This window comes from Cryptotermes secundus, unplaced genomic scaffold, assembly GCF_002891405.2.
Source record: "Cryptotermes secundus unplaced genomic scaffold, Csec_1.0 scaffold261, whole genome shotgun sequence".
Classification (NCBI taxonomy): Eukaryota; Metazoa; Arthropoda; class Insecta; order Blattodea; family Kalotermitidae; genus Cryptotermes; species Cryptotermes secundus.
In genome coordinates, this window is record NW_019738959.1 from 172,981 (window position 1) to 189,674 (window position 16,694).

At 45.1% G+C, this 16,694-nt stretch overlaps 1 protein-coding gene across 1 annotated transcript in view; it reads right to left on the reverse strand.

Annotated features, from left to right (window-relative positions):
* Positions 1-16,340, reverse strand: part of LOC111871412 (CCN family member 2) — a 115,139-nt gene extending 98,799 nt beyond the window's left edge. Inside the window, exon 1 of the mRNA XM_033754236.1 lies at positions 16,313-16,340. The gene's annotated coding sequence lies outside the window, so the exon portion shown is untranslated. The remainder of the gene's footprint in view (positions 1-16,312) is intronic.
* Positions 16,341-16,694: the final 354 nt, after the last annotated feature.

Below are 16,694 nucleotides of genomic sequence, written 5' to 3' on the forward strand. Positions count from 1 at the left end.
TAGTAGCAGCAGCAAATAAATGTGGACGTATGTGAAGAGCGGACACTCAAATGGATGGGCCAGCTGGCAAAACACAGACACGCGGCGCTCGCACGCGTAAAGAACGCCTGAAAATTAAGCCTAAATTTTATCGGCAGAGAAGAACATTTCTTTGTGAAATTCTCGCAATATCACAGAGACGGGCGGGCGAGATTTATCGTCATTATCCCCTGTGGATACAGGAGTTGGGGTGGGGTGGGGGGTGGGGGGCCTGCAGCCTCCTTGCTCCTTTACGATCCCATTTCCTTCTCCGCGCCTCCTAACATCCTGGCCCTTCCACTGTTTCAGATTTCTGTGAAGCACCTCAACACGGATTACGGATGCACTATCCAGAAGCGAACGTGGCACTACGAAGCAGTTGTTCCCAAACCGTGTTCCGCGGAACCCCCAACAAAAAAGAAAAAAACTCCGTGATTTTAGTCCGCAAGCGAACTATACCGACCTAGCGACCGCCGCTTGTCGGCGAAGTTTAGCGCCAGCTTTTGCGGATAGAGTGTGTCACGTGATCAGCGCAACGAGTCCTCATGACCGGTAATTTCGGTCTTCTAGGCCGGAGCCGCTATTTCCTTGAAATAGGTCCTAAATTATCCTCACGAGGCTGAATGGACCCCGTTCTCAGAGTAAAATCTGCTAGCGCCGGGAATCGAACCCGGGATCTCTGGATCTGTAGTCAGGAACGCTGACCACTAGACCACTGAGGCGATTCCGCGGAACCCCCCGATCAGGTGAAAATATAAGTTCCGTAAGAAAATTACATTACAATAAAAATCGAGAGATTTTTGGGAAGAACTAATTGCCCACTTTCCTTTAATACGACACGGACCGCACAGACGACTGTAAAAATTCTTCTTTACCGCGGAAATGTCTTTACCGAACTGTTACCCAGCAACGGTATGGGGTTACACAAACAGACCCAGAGACACACGCGCCCAGCACTGCTTCTATTGTTGCGTGTATTCGTTTCCGCGGGAATGTGTTTTTACCGAGCCGTTGCCTAGCAACGATAGGGGGATTTTTACGGAACCGTTGCCTATCAACTATGTTGGGGGACACATATAGTGACACACATTGATGGGAGTGATGTATGAGGAACGCCGTTGAGATGGGCTCAGGTGCCATGATACACATACCAAGTTTCATAAAGACTGGTTCAGACATTCAAAAGTTATGGCGGAGAGGAGGAATCACAGACACGCAGATAGCCTGGACATCACATAAGCCTTCTTTAGGAAAGTAGGCCAATAAAGCTTCCGCAAGAAAAACTTCATTAAGTTAAATCTGTCCCTGTGCTCATCTAATTAAGCACTACACCATGAAGACATGTGGCAAAGTGGGGGTACAGTTCCAGCATTCTTCATATTACATGGAGCGTAGTGGTCAGCTTCACGCCCCGGCCGCTCTATCCCAGGGGAAAACGCCCCCGGCACCCATTGGATAGGAGGCTGGGTGGGCCCCAGAACCGGTCTGGACGCTGTGAGAGAGAAAAAATCTTGCACCATCGGGAATCGAACCCGGCCGTCCAGCCCGTAGCCCGTCCTTATACCGACTGAGCTACCCCGGCTCCTGTGCAATGATGATTAGTGGAGGAAAAGAGGTGAAACGAACAGTGCCCCTGCGTTCAACGCGAATCTGAGTTGAAGTCACCCGGGATTCAAGCCCAGGTCCTACAGTAGGAAGTCAGCGTCTAAGCCACTGAGCTGCGGCACGGGCCTCGCGATGCCGAGCCCGCGAAACGCGGATGTGACGCCCGACGTCAACGGAACGTGCGTGGGAGCTTTTGTCAGAAGGTTTCCATAAAAATATTCAGTTCGTGAACAACGCCCTCGCCCGTGGAAGGAGGAGACGACGTGGATTTCAAGATTAGATATACAGGGTGTCCAATAACTCCGGTATAATAACCAGTAGCATTTTCCATGAGCGAGTTTTCATCGTATGCATTGGGAGTGCACTGTAAGTAACTCAACGACGTTGAATTGGAGCAATAAAATCACACGCATGCGCCGATGACAGACCTAGCCATATCACGCGCGCTTTTATAACATGTATGTCACATTGGGGAGGGGGTTATTTTGTGACGTTGCAGAACGAAACAAAATTAATGATGAATTAGATAAGATCTGGAAGGAAACGGGATGTGGCCTAATCGAAGTAAAATAAAAAAGTAAAGATATCCCTGTAACAGGCCGTGGAGGCCCATAGGGTTGTGAGACGTCGAGGCTCCCACATCTTCTCTAGACAATCGGCTCACAGATGGCGGTGAGGCTGTCAGCCTTACGCGCCGGCCACTCTTTACACCGCAGGAACATTCCTGGTACTCATTTCTATTAGAGGCTGAGTCGACCTCAGGCCCAAGGTGAGAATGGAAAGATTAAGTCAACCGAAATATGCACCTCATCCGGACTTGAACCCGCGACCTTCCGGTCTGTAGCATAGTGCCTCAACCAACTACGCTTACCGCGTGCTGATCGAAGTACTATCATAACAATCGTTTGGGAGGACTAGGAAAGAACCACGAATAACGTCTGTCAGGACAGCCGTTGTCCCAGTTGAGACCTTAACCAAGTACCCCCAAATAAAGGTCTATAGCGTTACCGCTATGCTAACCCGTCCAGTAAACGCGTTAAGGCTCAGGTACTGCACCTGTAGTACAAGCACGTCCCGTTAGAGTTCGTGCACGGATATTCCTCCAGTTTTTTCCTCCTCGCCGTTCCGTCTCAGAATCTCCGGGTGCAAAATATTAATGATGCAGAATGTGACGTCACACTCTGTCACCTCAGCTCTCCATACAGACCACGCTCCCTGCGCGCAATGAATGCAAAATACTGACACGATTTCTGCCTCACAGAAACATTTGAGAGGTTCCTGGTTGAATTCTCATCCTAGAGACTGTCTACAGTAAGTGGTTGTACTCAGTTACTCCAACAAAACACCGGGGGCAGTACTTCAATGTAGTCGAAGATAATCTCCCTTCTACACTATACAGGGTGTTGCAACAAATGTATCGTTTGATACATGACATGTGTTGTCTGAACACTATTAACGATGAAGCATGCCGTCTTCTAGGATGTGACACCGTGTACATATTGTATAAACCGACGTTTCGCCTCCATCTTCAGGGTATATACCTAGGTGGAAGCCTCAAATCTTACATTATTATCGATGCTTCTTCATTCGAAATAGTGGTAAAAATATCTCCACAGATTTCAACGAATCTCATATAAATTATGTAGAACATATCTCTCGGTATGTGTATAAAAATTTATTCGGTTGGGTTGATTCGTTACACAGAAAACCAATTTTCCACTTTCCTAAAAAAAAACCTCGAGTCAACTGTCTGAACAGCACCATAAAGTATGCACACCCGCCTTCTTTAACACATTATTAATAATGAAGTCACACTACATAATCTGAGCTACTGACAGTGTCGCCAATTTTAATCCGAAACGTTCCGTGCTCTGAATGTTAACATTTTAATTACTAGATTTTATGTTGGATTTGAGATTCTCAGAGCAGTGACTAGGGACGGTAGCAGCTTATGTGATCTGACGTTTTCTAGTTCGATACAAATCCACTGACGTTTCGGAGTACCGTACTGCCTCCATATTCAGGGTCGAATAATCTGGGCTACACAGTGTTAGATCCCAGAACGCAGTGCTCTTCTTACTAGATTCTGTTCTTTGAACACATGATTTGGGGATAAAATCATCATACCAGTGATAACACAGGGAATTTTCTTCCGTAAGGTTGCCACATCGAGGTATGACGTAACGTCAAAGATGGCGCAGACACACCATATGTGTAAGTGTGCCCATGATTCGTCACTTGGGACTTCCCTCCTTCCGCAAAACCTCTGTGAGAGTTTTACTTGAGTAGTGAGTGAGAAAGAGACGGGGATTCAGTACATTGTGAAGAAATAAACTATTGCGGTTAGCAGTCTGTCCATAAAAACGATTTAACGTGGAGCCTGCTATGAGAAATTCAGGAAAAGCGCCTTTAGCCGAAATTTATATATATCATGGACTCTGGGAGCTTGACAGTGATGTACTTTCATGCTCACCAAGGGTTCTATAACTACGGACCGCGTAGTAATACACCTACAGTTTTTTTGGAGAGAGAAAGATTTGGGGTTCTCGCGCCCCTGCCAGGGATTGACCCCCGCTACTTGGTCGTCCAACCCGAAGCCTTGTACCTAGGGATTCTCAGAAGAGAGTTCTGCAGCTAGCAGTTGTCTCTAGAAACCCGATTTCACATAGCTAGCAGGACTCACAGGGTGTTTAAAAACAATGTTCACCGAGAGATTTACTTGGGAATTGCTCGTTGCTCATTTGTCTTACTCATCGATCCCGAAAATGGAAGCAATATATTCCTTCGAAAAAATCAATGAACTTCTACCACAGTATACGGCATCTCGTATCTATTTAACGGGGCTTTCTAATGCCGTAAAAATCAAACGCTTACGCGCAGCAGAAAGGCGCGGGCGTATAATCGGTAGGTGAGCGATACGAACCCAGTCCCGGTTACTTGCTATCCTCAGTGAGGCGTTTCGTGGTGTTCCTCAGCCCCTCTATGCGAACACACGACTAATGTCTCCATAATACTAATCTACCTATCATGATCAGTGTGTATTCGGACCTGAAAATGGAATGAGAAGATTTTTCCGAAACTTTTAGCCACGTACCACACTATACGGTTATACAGAATGTTCATTCAAGGAGGAAACTTCGCAACACTGCTGCCCGGCCCAACATTCCTCACAGATTGCTGCTGTAACTGTAACTGAGCGCGTGTATCAGCGCTAATGGCTCATTCTGCTATCAGCAGTTACAGTAGCACTCTGTGAGGAATGTTGGGTCGGGTCAGCGGTGTTGCGCAGTTTCCTCCTTAACTGAACGCACTGTATAACTCAGAAGACTATGATATGAGAAATGTAAAATTTACGTTTTATATTTTACATAATTGGCGTCTCTGGGAAAGAAGGAATAAAGTGGGACGGACGACAAACTCTGGAGAAGAGCTCTGTGAACTTTCGAAACGTTTGGTGCTGGGGACGTTAGCCGATATCTGCTGCAGTAAATCGGACAGTAACGGGCAGTTTGCACAGAGGCGCGAAGGTACATGCCTTTCTGTGGGGAACTCGAGTTCAGCTCCCAAAATGTTTATCAGAGCGAAAAAATCTTTCCAAAAAAAGTTGACGAATACAGAAACACATTTTAAACATCCAACATTTTCGGTAAGTCTTGAGGGTTTCTAGTTAATTTCACAAGACATTCTGGGGAGAACTAATCGCCCACCTTCTTTTGAAACGAGACGGACCACACAGAAAACAACGCGTCCAACAATTCTTCTATTGTTGTGTGTATTCGTTGCAGCGCTATGCCAAGAAGACGTATGGGGGAGTGGAGGTAGTAAGTAACATTTAGGCAGTGTCATAGCTTAGGCGGTTAGTCGCCTGCTTCCCACTACAGGGGTTGGGATTCGATCCCAATACAAATAACGTGGGATTTATGGTGGACTAAGTAGCACTGGGACAAGTCTCCTCTGAGTACTTCAGTTTCCCCTGACAATTCTCATTCCACCGACTGCTCCATACTCATTAATCACCCTATTATCGACGCCATATAGGCTCGCTACTGACAGCGTCGTTAAACAAACAATGTACACGTGTAGGCAGTTACGTATCGGTACTGTAGGCTGTGAGAGGGGCACAACACGGCTCCTTGGAAAACAGTTAGGTCCCCATTCCGCGCGTTACGTCATGCTAAAGCCGCACGTGGGTTATTTTGCCGTCCGTCCGTCCGTCCGTCCGACGACGAGATAACATCGGGTGAGTTGTCTAACCGCGCTGCGCCCCAAGGTCCCCCCGCACTCAGAGGCTTCGTATTTTGTTTCCTCTCCGACCGGCGTGACAACAGTCCACCCCGTCAATAAAAGGTAAAGCTTTCCTTCAGATAAATTAATCACGCACTAAGCTATAAAGACGTATGGGGGAGTGGATGTATATATCCATGTCTTCTTTACTTCGGCACTAGTTGGAGTGGTCAGCTTCACGATCCTGCCGCTTTATCCCCAGGTGAAGAGCCCCAGTACCCATTAGACAGAATGCTAGGTGGGCCCTAGAGCCGGTCTGGACGACGTGGAGAAAATTCTTGAATCTACCAGGACTCGAACTCCGACCCTTCTATTGTCCAGCCAGTAGCCAGTCGCTACTGAGCTATCCCGGATCCCGCAACCTACCCCGTGCGAGCGTGAACTACAGATTTCAGTTGTCTGGACAATCTGTTGTATGGAGATTTTCACAGACACTTTTGTATTGATAAGGCAACAGACTGACGATCTACAGAACTTGAAGAAGAGATATTCCCAGGATACATGTTTCGTTGCGCATGAAGTAAACGAAATTTTATATTCTGTTATATTTCTCAAACTGACGGAAGTTGCCCTCATATTCTTCGTCTCTCTTATTTTCGGTGCTAAAGTAAGACAAAGTTCATGCATAAAATCCATCTCTATCCGCGTGGTGAGTGCTTAGGGCTGTGGCAGGAAATAAACTGCGCATGCGTGTCAAAAACTCTTCAATATGGCCACCGTGTCACCTCACCTCATGTCCGTAATTTTCACGTCTGCGCATGGAAGACAATAATAATAATAAATCTTGTGTGGCAGCAAGGAAACCCCGAACCCCCGAGTTATGCCACTGTTCCTTCCCCTCGACATGTTCTATGGCCCGAGATTCAGAGAATATTTCCCCAATTTTCTTAGATTTTCTTTCTTCAGAAGCAACTTATTCACTTGTGAATATATTACCATACGTTTGGTGTAGGGAGGTTGCAGAACTTTGACCACAGGCAAGACAATATCCATGTTCGTGACGTAACTCTTTTTGTCAGGATGAAAGTAGGGACGAAAGTTTGCGACAGAAGGGAACTGTGGAAAGATTTCACGAGAGAAAGAAAAAAGTATACTAAATAACAACAGAGTCACTTCGCAAACCGTGACGTATGGTAGCCTAAAGGATAACCCCGTTACTGCATCTATACCGTGTCTCAAACATCTCTTGGGGGCAGGTCATCAGGAGCCTGTGACCCCGATCGTAACGTCATCAGGGAGTTAACAGATTATTTATATATTTTCAATAATTTGAACCAAAAATTCCTCACCAGAAATGTCGAACACACAGCACTTTTGATAGAACGTTCTCGGGATATGAGTCATGTCACTTGGTTAAAAATTACCGATGTTTCAGGGGATCATCTCTGTCTTCAACATCAAGGTCAGTGATTTTATTCCGCAAGGTGAAACTCACCCTCAAAGATATGTCAGACAAATATGCAACCTCATCCGACCGCCTATGCAGTCTAGTGGTCAGAGTTCCTCGCTACAGATCCAGAGGTCCCGGGTTAGATTCCCGGGCTACCAGATATTCTGAGAAGTGGTGGGTCTGGAACGAGGTCCACTCAGCCTCGTGAGGATAACTGAGGAGCTATTCCGGTCTAGAAAACCGAGATTAACGGCCGTGGGGAACCGTTGCGCTGACCACGTGACACCTCCGCAAAAGTTGGCCCTAACTTCGCCGACAAGCGGCGGTCACTCGGTCGGTATAGTTTACTTGCGGACTACAGGCCACGTAGTTTTCTTTCTGCAATTTAATCCATACCACCAAAACATATTTTCCATATTATTCCAGCATCTGCCAGTCAGTATGGAGACTAGGATACACGATGGACGATAAAGGGATCTGGGTTCTGTTTCTGAGAAGGGAAAGGGATCTTCTCCATTCGTGGCACTGCCCAGACCGGTTTGGTGCCCAACCTCTTACTCCCTGCTCTTTCCCCGGTGGCAAGGCAGCCGATGCGTGAAGCTAAGCAGTGCATTCCGTACGTTTTCATGGCGTGGTGGTTATAAACTTTCTCTCGCGTTTACCATTTGTTTCATGATCCTGTGTACCACATTAGACTTACCATTCAAAATTCGTATACCTTTCTTGTTTCTCCGTAAAGCGATATAACGAACTTAACATGGTGTTAAACCAACTTGATATTATTGGTAATAAACTACAGTAGCTCTCTGAAGCTAGAGACAGCAGATGCTGTCTGCAGTCTAGCTGGAACTTTCAGTACAGCTGTCATGAGACACCAATACTGGGTTCATGTTATGGCAGGTGGTACATATAGTTACCAATGTGTGTAAAGAGTTAATACCATCAAGAGGACACTATCTACATCCAAAATAATGTTTATTGTTACAAATGAGAGGATGAGATGGGTAGATTACGTAGCACGTTTGAGGCGAACACGAATACATATAGAATTTTCGTGGGAAAGCCAAAAGAAAAATGATTACTAGGAATATCTGACGTATGTGGGAGGATAATATTAAAATGAACCTTAGAGAAATAGGTTGAGGTGGTATGGACTGGACTCATTGGGCTCAGGATAGAGACCATTGGAGGGCTACTGTGCATACAGTAATGAATCTACGGGTTCCGTAAAATATTAGTAAATTCTTGAATAGTTGAGCGACTGGCAGCTTCCCAAGGAGGGCTCAGCTCTATGGAATTAGCAACAAATAAGTGTCAGAAACATTCAGACTTTTTAAACAAGGCATTTCAATATAACAAACGTATAAATACGTCTAAGTTTCGACAAAATATGAAGTATAATTTTATGGAACATTCTGTATAATCGCTATGGTAACTCTGTGAATCCATGATTACACAGCTGCCTGCACTCTAAAGTGTCGATACGGGAGGCAACGGCTGGTATATGTACACGATAATTACAGTAGTTTGTAATCAAACTGCAGGGCCGCCATTTCCTTGCACGCAACATGGTCCAATTACGCCATCTCGTGTTAGAAATATTGAAGTTACATAAGCCGAACTTGCTTCAGTTATAACAGAAAGTAAAGTAAGTTTATGAGCAGTCACATTCTAATTAATGCTTTGTTACTTGAGAGTGTGGGGGGTGGCAGTCTAACCGGCCCCCCTTCATCCTCTCTACTGCCAAAGGAGCATGTTTAATTGCTGGCCCCTCTGCCTCTCTTCTTAGCCGGTAAATTTTAGAGAACTCAAATTTCACACGTCTTAGAGCTGGTACGTTCAACATACATTGCAGGCATTTTGTGGGCCCTGGAACTTTGAATATTATACGAAAATGGAAAAAGAGAACGTTATCTCTGTTTCAGAGATAAAAGATCTAATGTAACCTCAAGATAACTGCAGCAGTTTCCCCCGAAACGTCGCTACCTTTCTGTCACATTCAGAGCCGGTGTAAGGAAGAAAAAATATAGAAACTGAGAACAATGTACTCGGGTTGTTCCTGAAAAGGTTAACCTTAATCGCTCATTAAGTCTCTTTAACAGGATTATTCCTGTCATTTCAGAATCTCGCAGTAAGGGTTCGTTAAAGCTAAACGCGGGTCGCAAAAGGACAGAAGCACTTGCTTATAGAACGCAAAGAGGATTTATCAACTGAATTTCCTCTCTCGTCTCTTTTAGACATATCAAATTTATTCTGCCTTTTCAACAGGAAACTCCCACACACGGAGAATCAATTGAATGTCCCCAAGGACCGGCCAGACGGGTTCTTCGTGTCCTTATTGAATCACTATCCTTTCTGTGCTCTCTGGGAATTCTTACGTCAAAACATCCAAACTTTGTCCCACATTATTGTCCTTCTTCGGACGCCATTTTGTGAGACGCATTTAGACGCAAGGGACAAAGGATCTGATCCCTTGGGTCCTGGGTTTGATTCACAGAGTACAATTACGTTACTCTGATGTTCAAAGAACAAAAAAAAAAGGAGGATACGTACATGGTATATACCCTACAAGTGCCAAGAGTCGAAAATTTCGATGTCTACAAAACGTTCCATATCTGAAAGCATGTGAAATCTGATGGATTTTTTTTAGTTAAACTAAATACTCAATAAATACTTGGAGAATATTTCCCCTTAAACTTCAACTTCTTAATAAATTTATATATTAAATAACCCATGAAAGAAAGAAAAGTTGTCGTTGTAACGGGTGTAACAACTGTCGGCAGCGCGGACTGCAAGCAGGACGTGACCAGAACATTCTCCATCTCTGTTCGCCTGATTCATTAAACAATTCTCTTACTCACTCACTCACTGATTAACTAGACTGGAAAGCTGCAGCTCGTACTTCGCATGTGGCACACAGAACTCCTTACACAGCTGTGTTACGCAAGCAGAAGCCAGAACTCAAATGCGCATGACAGTGGACAAGGAAAAGGCACATACAGCAAACATTACGATAACGGTCTGCCGTAAGGTAATTCAAGTGGCTCAGATAACCTTCAAACTAGAGCAGATCTTCATAGCGGTGACTATTAAAATCATGGCTGTTTAGGTTGTGACACCGTACACTTTTGTGGCCGAATCCTCTCTCCATCTTCAGGGCTGAAGTTTGTCAGTTCAGAAATAGGTTCGGCTACATAGGGAAGTTACAACGAACGGAGGCGCCATAGCTCAGATAATACAGCGGTGGGCTGCGGGCTGGATGTCCGGGGTTCGATTCCCGGCAAGAGGAAGACACTTCTCTGTACTCCAGAACGTTCAGATCTGTTCTGGGGCCCACCTCGCCTCCAATCAAATGGATATGTGGGGGTGAAGCAGCCGAGGCGTGAAGCCGACCACTCACCACCATCTAGAGTCGAGGTCAACAATACGTGGATCTATACATCCACTCCCCCATACGTCTTCACAGCGTAGGGCTTAATTAATTAAGCACAGGGATAACTTTACTTTTACTACAAAGGTGATAATATCTTACTCATGGAGCTGAGCCCTTCTTGAGGAGCCGCCAATTCTGCAGCTATTCAAGAACTTCCCAGCATTTTATGGGACCCGAATTTGCATAACCGTGTTCACAAGAGTCTTCCACTGGTCCCTATTCTGAGCCAGATCAAGCCAATCCATACCATCCCAATAACTTAATATCTAATATTTTAAATGTTATTTAGGCTCAATACATGAAATAAAATGTATTTTACTTCTGTCATGACTTTCCTTCTTAAACATTTCTTCCCTTTTCCTTCTCTCTCTCTCTCTCTCTCTATCACACACACGCACACACACGCTTCACAAAACTTGCAATCTAAAATAATAAATTAATACGTTTTCTACCTGAACGACCAGGCTAATGAGCACTGCTCAGACCTGCGGTGCTCAACCTAACCTTACCATGTACAGCTTTCATTTCAGGCCGAGAACATGACGTGACGCTGAGTTAAGTGTATTAATAAGAAGTAAATCTTTCCTTGTAACAGGCCGTGAAGGCCCATAGGGTTGTGAGACGTCGAGGCTCCCACATTTTCTAGACAATCGACTTAGAGATGGCGGTGATGCTGTCAGCCTTATGCCCCGGCCGCCCTTTACCCGCCAGGAAGATTCCCGGTACTCATTTCTGTTAGAGGTTGAGTCAGCCACTGGGCCATAGTGCGGCTGGAAGGATTAGGTCAATTAAAAAAATCCAACGATCTAATCAGGAATCGAGTTCACAACCTTTCGGCTTGTAGCACAGTGCCTCAACCAACTACGTTACCGCGTGCCCCATAAGTTTTCTCTTATTTCGGTTACTAAACTGGGAGCCGAATATTTAGATGTGAAAACAATTAAATGTTGTTTTGTCTTCGTGTGAAGTATTTACGGGACACTTTCCCTCTCTCCACGCCTCGAAGGGCAGTGTAAGGACATAACTACCAATTACATTTCATAATCATCGTGTCATTTCATGTTTGCCGCCGTACAGCTTCCTCAGTCGACACGTCTTTGTTACACAAACTAAGAAGCTGCTACTCTGCGACTCAAACAGGCCCAACAGTTCACGACAGCAATGTGACCACCGTTTCCATAGGAACGACCCGCCCGTGGGGGGGGGGCGTGGAAACAAACGGGTCTGCGGTTCCGAAGAATTGATTTATGGAATCACGTACAACAAATACATTTTCTGATGGCTCACACTTGGTGTAACACAAGGCTAAAGCTTCATAGATACCAGCATCTTGTTTGTATCGCCGTGCAGTTAGGCAGAAGTCTCACCGACGTTTCGGAGGAACGTATTGCTACTGTCCTCAGGATAGAAAACCAAACCTTCACATACTCATTACTAACTTCTTGCTTCGTTTAATTTCTGCCGTCAAGACGAAGACGAGGTTTCTCCGAAACGTCGACGGACTTGTACCGCACTACACGGCCCTACATCGTCATGCGAACCTCAAACCCATTAGAGGCTGAAGTTCGATTGGGACGTCAGCCGCGGCAGATCGGTCCTTCGTACTGTACGTGACAGCCGCCCTGGGCTTGTACCCGGAAGGTTGTCGGTTCAAATCTCGGCCCGTGACACCGGCTACTTGACTTATATTCTTCGTCCTTTTTCTCAGTCCCTCCAAAATCGGGAAATCAGTGTGATTAATCCGGGGCTGTTTCCTTATAATTACCTTTCAATTCATCGTCCATCATCAGTCCTGTCATTCGGAGCCGTACAGTCTGGCTACTGACAACGCCACAAAGAAGACATAATCCGATTGCTGGGGGTAGTAAAAAATGGAATTCCCTCCCTGACAAAGATAAATTTATCCCTAGGCGTAATTAGTTACGCAACACGCCATGAAGACGCATGGGGGTATGAAGGTATAGCTCTACCATTATTGATCTCGGTAACAGATGGAGGTGTTTGGTCAGCTTCACGCCCCGGCCGCCTTACTCAATGTGAGACAGTCTAGATGCAGCCCACAGCTGGTCTGAACAATACGAACGTAAGGTAAAGGGTAAAGCTATCCCTGTAACAGGCCGTGGAAGCCCATAGGGGATGTGAGACATCGAGGCTCCCACATTTTGTAGACAATCGGCTCACAGGTTGTCAGCCTCACGCTCCCGGCCGACCTTTAGCCTCCAGAAATATTCCTGGTACTCATTTCTGTTAGAGACTGGGTCGACCCCAGGGCCATAGTGCGGTTGGAAGGATTACGTCAATTGAAAAAATCCTATGATTCGTCGGGATTCGATCTCGCGATCTTCCGGCTTGTAGCACAGTGTCCCAGCATACAACCAGTAGGTGGATAGAACAGTAGTTCTGTGGCATGTGTTACACGCATTTTAGGCGAGAAATCCTCCTAACACGAACTGTGTTAAAAGGGTAATGCAGTAGAGAAAACCTCTTGCCTCTGCCGGGAATCGCACCCCGTACCCTCAGTCTTCCAGCCCGTAGCCTAGTCTCTATACCGACTGAGCTACATGCCTAGTGACGTAATAAAGGAGTTTTAGGCCGCTAGGGCTCGGTCGATATGGCAGTGCTCAACCGAGTAACGTTTCCCATGTGAACAGTAGCCGAAGGGATGGTGGAGCACCCTTCGCCTTCATCCCAAAAGACATCCCTAAATTTATGCTAACTCAGTCCTACACGTCCGTCCGCAAGACGTCAGGACTTCCGCGGTCTGGTGGGGAGACGCATGGCTTGCCAGCAGGTACACAGAAGCCGAACATGAAGTTGTCACAGCCGTGACATTCTGGGACCTGAGTTCAACGGCGTCTCGAAGGACTTTACTGCCTCCATCTTCAGGGCCAAACAGTATGCGGAGCAAGATGAAAGCAGAGCTTTGCTTAGTGTCAAGGTCTTTCTCATTGCTTGGCTTAACTCCCGATCCTGAAGATCGATACATAGGTTGTCGAAAGCCGGCGGTAAAGTTGTATCAGACTACATATGGCCTCACTCTTCTACTCTGAAGAAAGAAGCAGGCCGTTCCTTCGAAAAATTGGTACATTCTTCGAATTACCAAGACATCACATGCCAGACAAGTTTTCTTGTAGGATACTTGGCTCAGAAACCCACGCAACCATGGGCCCACCCGTATAGGCGCCGGCAAAAGGGAGTGCGCCCCTCCACCTGAAGTTCTAGAAATAACACAAATTTTCAGAAGAAGGAAATATACCAAAGTTAAATCTCAGATATAAGAACTATGTGATCTCCGTGCTGTGTGTGTGTCTCCAAATCCCTATCAGACCATGAACAGTTGCACCCATCTTCACGAAACTTGGTATGAATGGCACGACACCTGAGCGTATCTCAACAGCGTGCTTCAGTCTGCGTGTCTGTATGTGTAGCCCCCATCGTTGCTAGGCAACGGCTCAGTATATACGTTCCCGCGACAACAAATACACGAAACAAAGAATTGTTGGATACGTCGTTTTCTATGCGGTTCGTGTTGTATCAAAAGTGAGTCTGTGGGGATGTGTATTCCCAGTTTTGCTAGGCAACAGCTCAATAAACACGTTCCTACGGCAACGAAGAATTGTTTGATGCGTTGTTTTCTATACGATCCGTGTTGTATCAAAGGACAGTCTGTGGGTATGTGTATTCTCAGTCTTTGCTAGGCAACGGCTCGGTAAACATGTTCTCGTGACAACGAAGAATTGTTTGAGGCGTTGTTTACTATGCGGCCCGTGTCGTATAAAAGGAAACTTGCCGATTGGTTCTTCCCATAACTTACTGTTTAAATTTATTCCTCTATCTTGAATACATTTTCACTATCAGAGAAAATTGTTTTTAACAGCCACATACACAAAACGATAAACACAACTATACAGGCAGAGTGAAACTACATTCAAAGGGGCATACATGACTACACGAACACATACAAACGCCCTTGCGGCTGCGCAAGTAAATCCAAACAAGATGACCTCAAACAATGACGTTTGGATGAATGGATAATGCCTTCAAGCAAAATATTCAATTTTTAACTATTTTTCACTGTTTTAATTGTACTCCATATATTTTAAGTTACGAGATACAGCATTCAGATACGATACGAGAAGCTGAACATTACATTACAGTGCAACAATTTTAGTCACCTGATGAAGGCCCTGTACGGCCGAAACATGTTGTGAGAAAGAAAGTGGACAACAATAACAATAATAATGCATTGTAGACGGAAATGTATGAAATAATCAATTGTTTTTAACGATTTAACCTTGCGGAGTCCGTAAGTAAATTTTCTGGCCCGCTACTTGGAAGAATTCGAGCTGTTGCCGTTGCACGGAACCTGGTGCAGACTTCTGAGATGTTCATACCCAAAACGGGCACGCCACTTTCCGCTTCCTGTTTTCAGAAGGCGGGCTTAAGCCAAGCGTTTTCCGGAGGGCATCTTGAACATATTTTCATAATCACAGGGGAATAAAACTTCTGAATGAAGTGAATTACGCTTAAAAGGGAAGTCCATGCTTTGATAAAAAGCATAAATTTCTGGCAGGTTCGTTTTAAAGTCAATTCGTCCCACACAAGATTTGCAGTCAATGGACTTCCAGAAGAGTGAACTGATTTTCTTCTGTGCCTCAGAGATTTTTCCATTTCCAGAGAATGGAACCTAATGAAGAAGAGAGTTCAGCGAATCACGAAGCCTGACAAACGGATTTACTCTTCGCATGAAGACGCTTCACAGAATTGTTACAGCAGTTTCGAAAGCACTTTGGCAGATGTTCTCCTATTCACAGAATGAAGCCTCTCTTCGGTATACAAAAACCGACGTTTACTACAACGGGTTGCGTGTTTCGCCACTTCCAACGAAGATTAATATCGTCTGAGATGTAACAGTCTTATCTTCTAACCTGAAGATGGAGGAACAACGTACCTCCGAAACATCAGTAATGATATACTTGACTACACGACCTCTTATCTTTTCGACTATGAACATGAAGGCATCGGGGCTTTCAGAAACGTCAGCAACGATCAACCAGATATTTTTATACCCTGAAGCTGAAGCCTTCAGGCCCTTCCGAAACGTCAGCAATTATCTACCAGACTTCAAAGCCCAAAATCTCTCCTACCTTGAAAATGGGGGAAACATATACCTCCAAAACACCAATAACGATGTACCAGACTACACTGCGTCACATTTCAGAACAGTAATATTCAAACGATGTTCGTTTCTAGTTTTGTAGCGACACCTTATCAACTTCTTGCGTTATTTACCGTTACTATAATGTCAAATTGGAGAATAAATGTGAATGAGCTTATTTTTCTGGAGGTACTGAAGAAAACAAGGCAAGAAAAGCCAGTCACTAGGCAGAGACCTGAATAAGGTACCTCTTGCCCATACGAAATAGGAGAGCAGCAACTACTAGCAAAAGTGGACGTTAGAACACTCTTGCCCGTAAGACATCCTCTCTGATGGAATTTTCCAACAAGGTTATGAAGTGTACGGAATTCAACCAATTGCGTTTTTAAATATTCCTAACATAACTGTTCAAATATATACAGACCTGTGATATGAAACCGTCTATTTTGGTAGAAAAGTATTGGCGCTTCCGAAGAAATATCCTGCCTGAAACCTTGATGATGGAATCACCAACCTGCTCCGAAACGTTACTTGTCTACCACTTTGTACGGCGTCACATCTAGGAAGACACTAATCTTTAAAAAAAAGGCTTCCTTCCGTACAGTCCTTCCATTACTAATTCAACGGAGCCATCTATGGGGACCTGCTGAAACTGCCTAGCACACGCATGTAATTTTGTGACGTCCCACCGGAAATCGTGTAGAAGGAATCGTAATTTAGAATAGGCATTCTTCGATACCAAACTCGCCTTTCGCGTTATGGCTGCAGTCTTCTTAAAAATAACACAAATACGTGCCGAACTACAT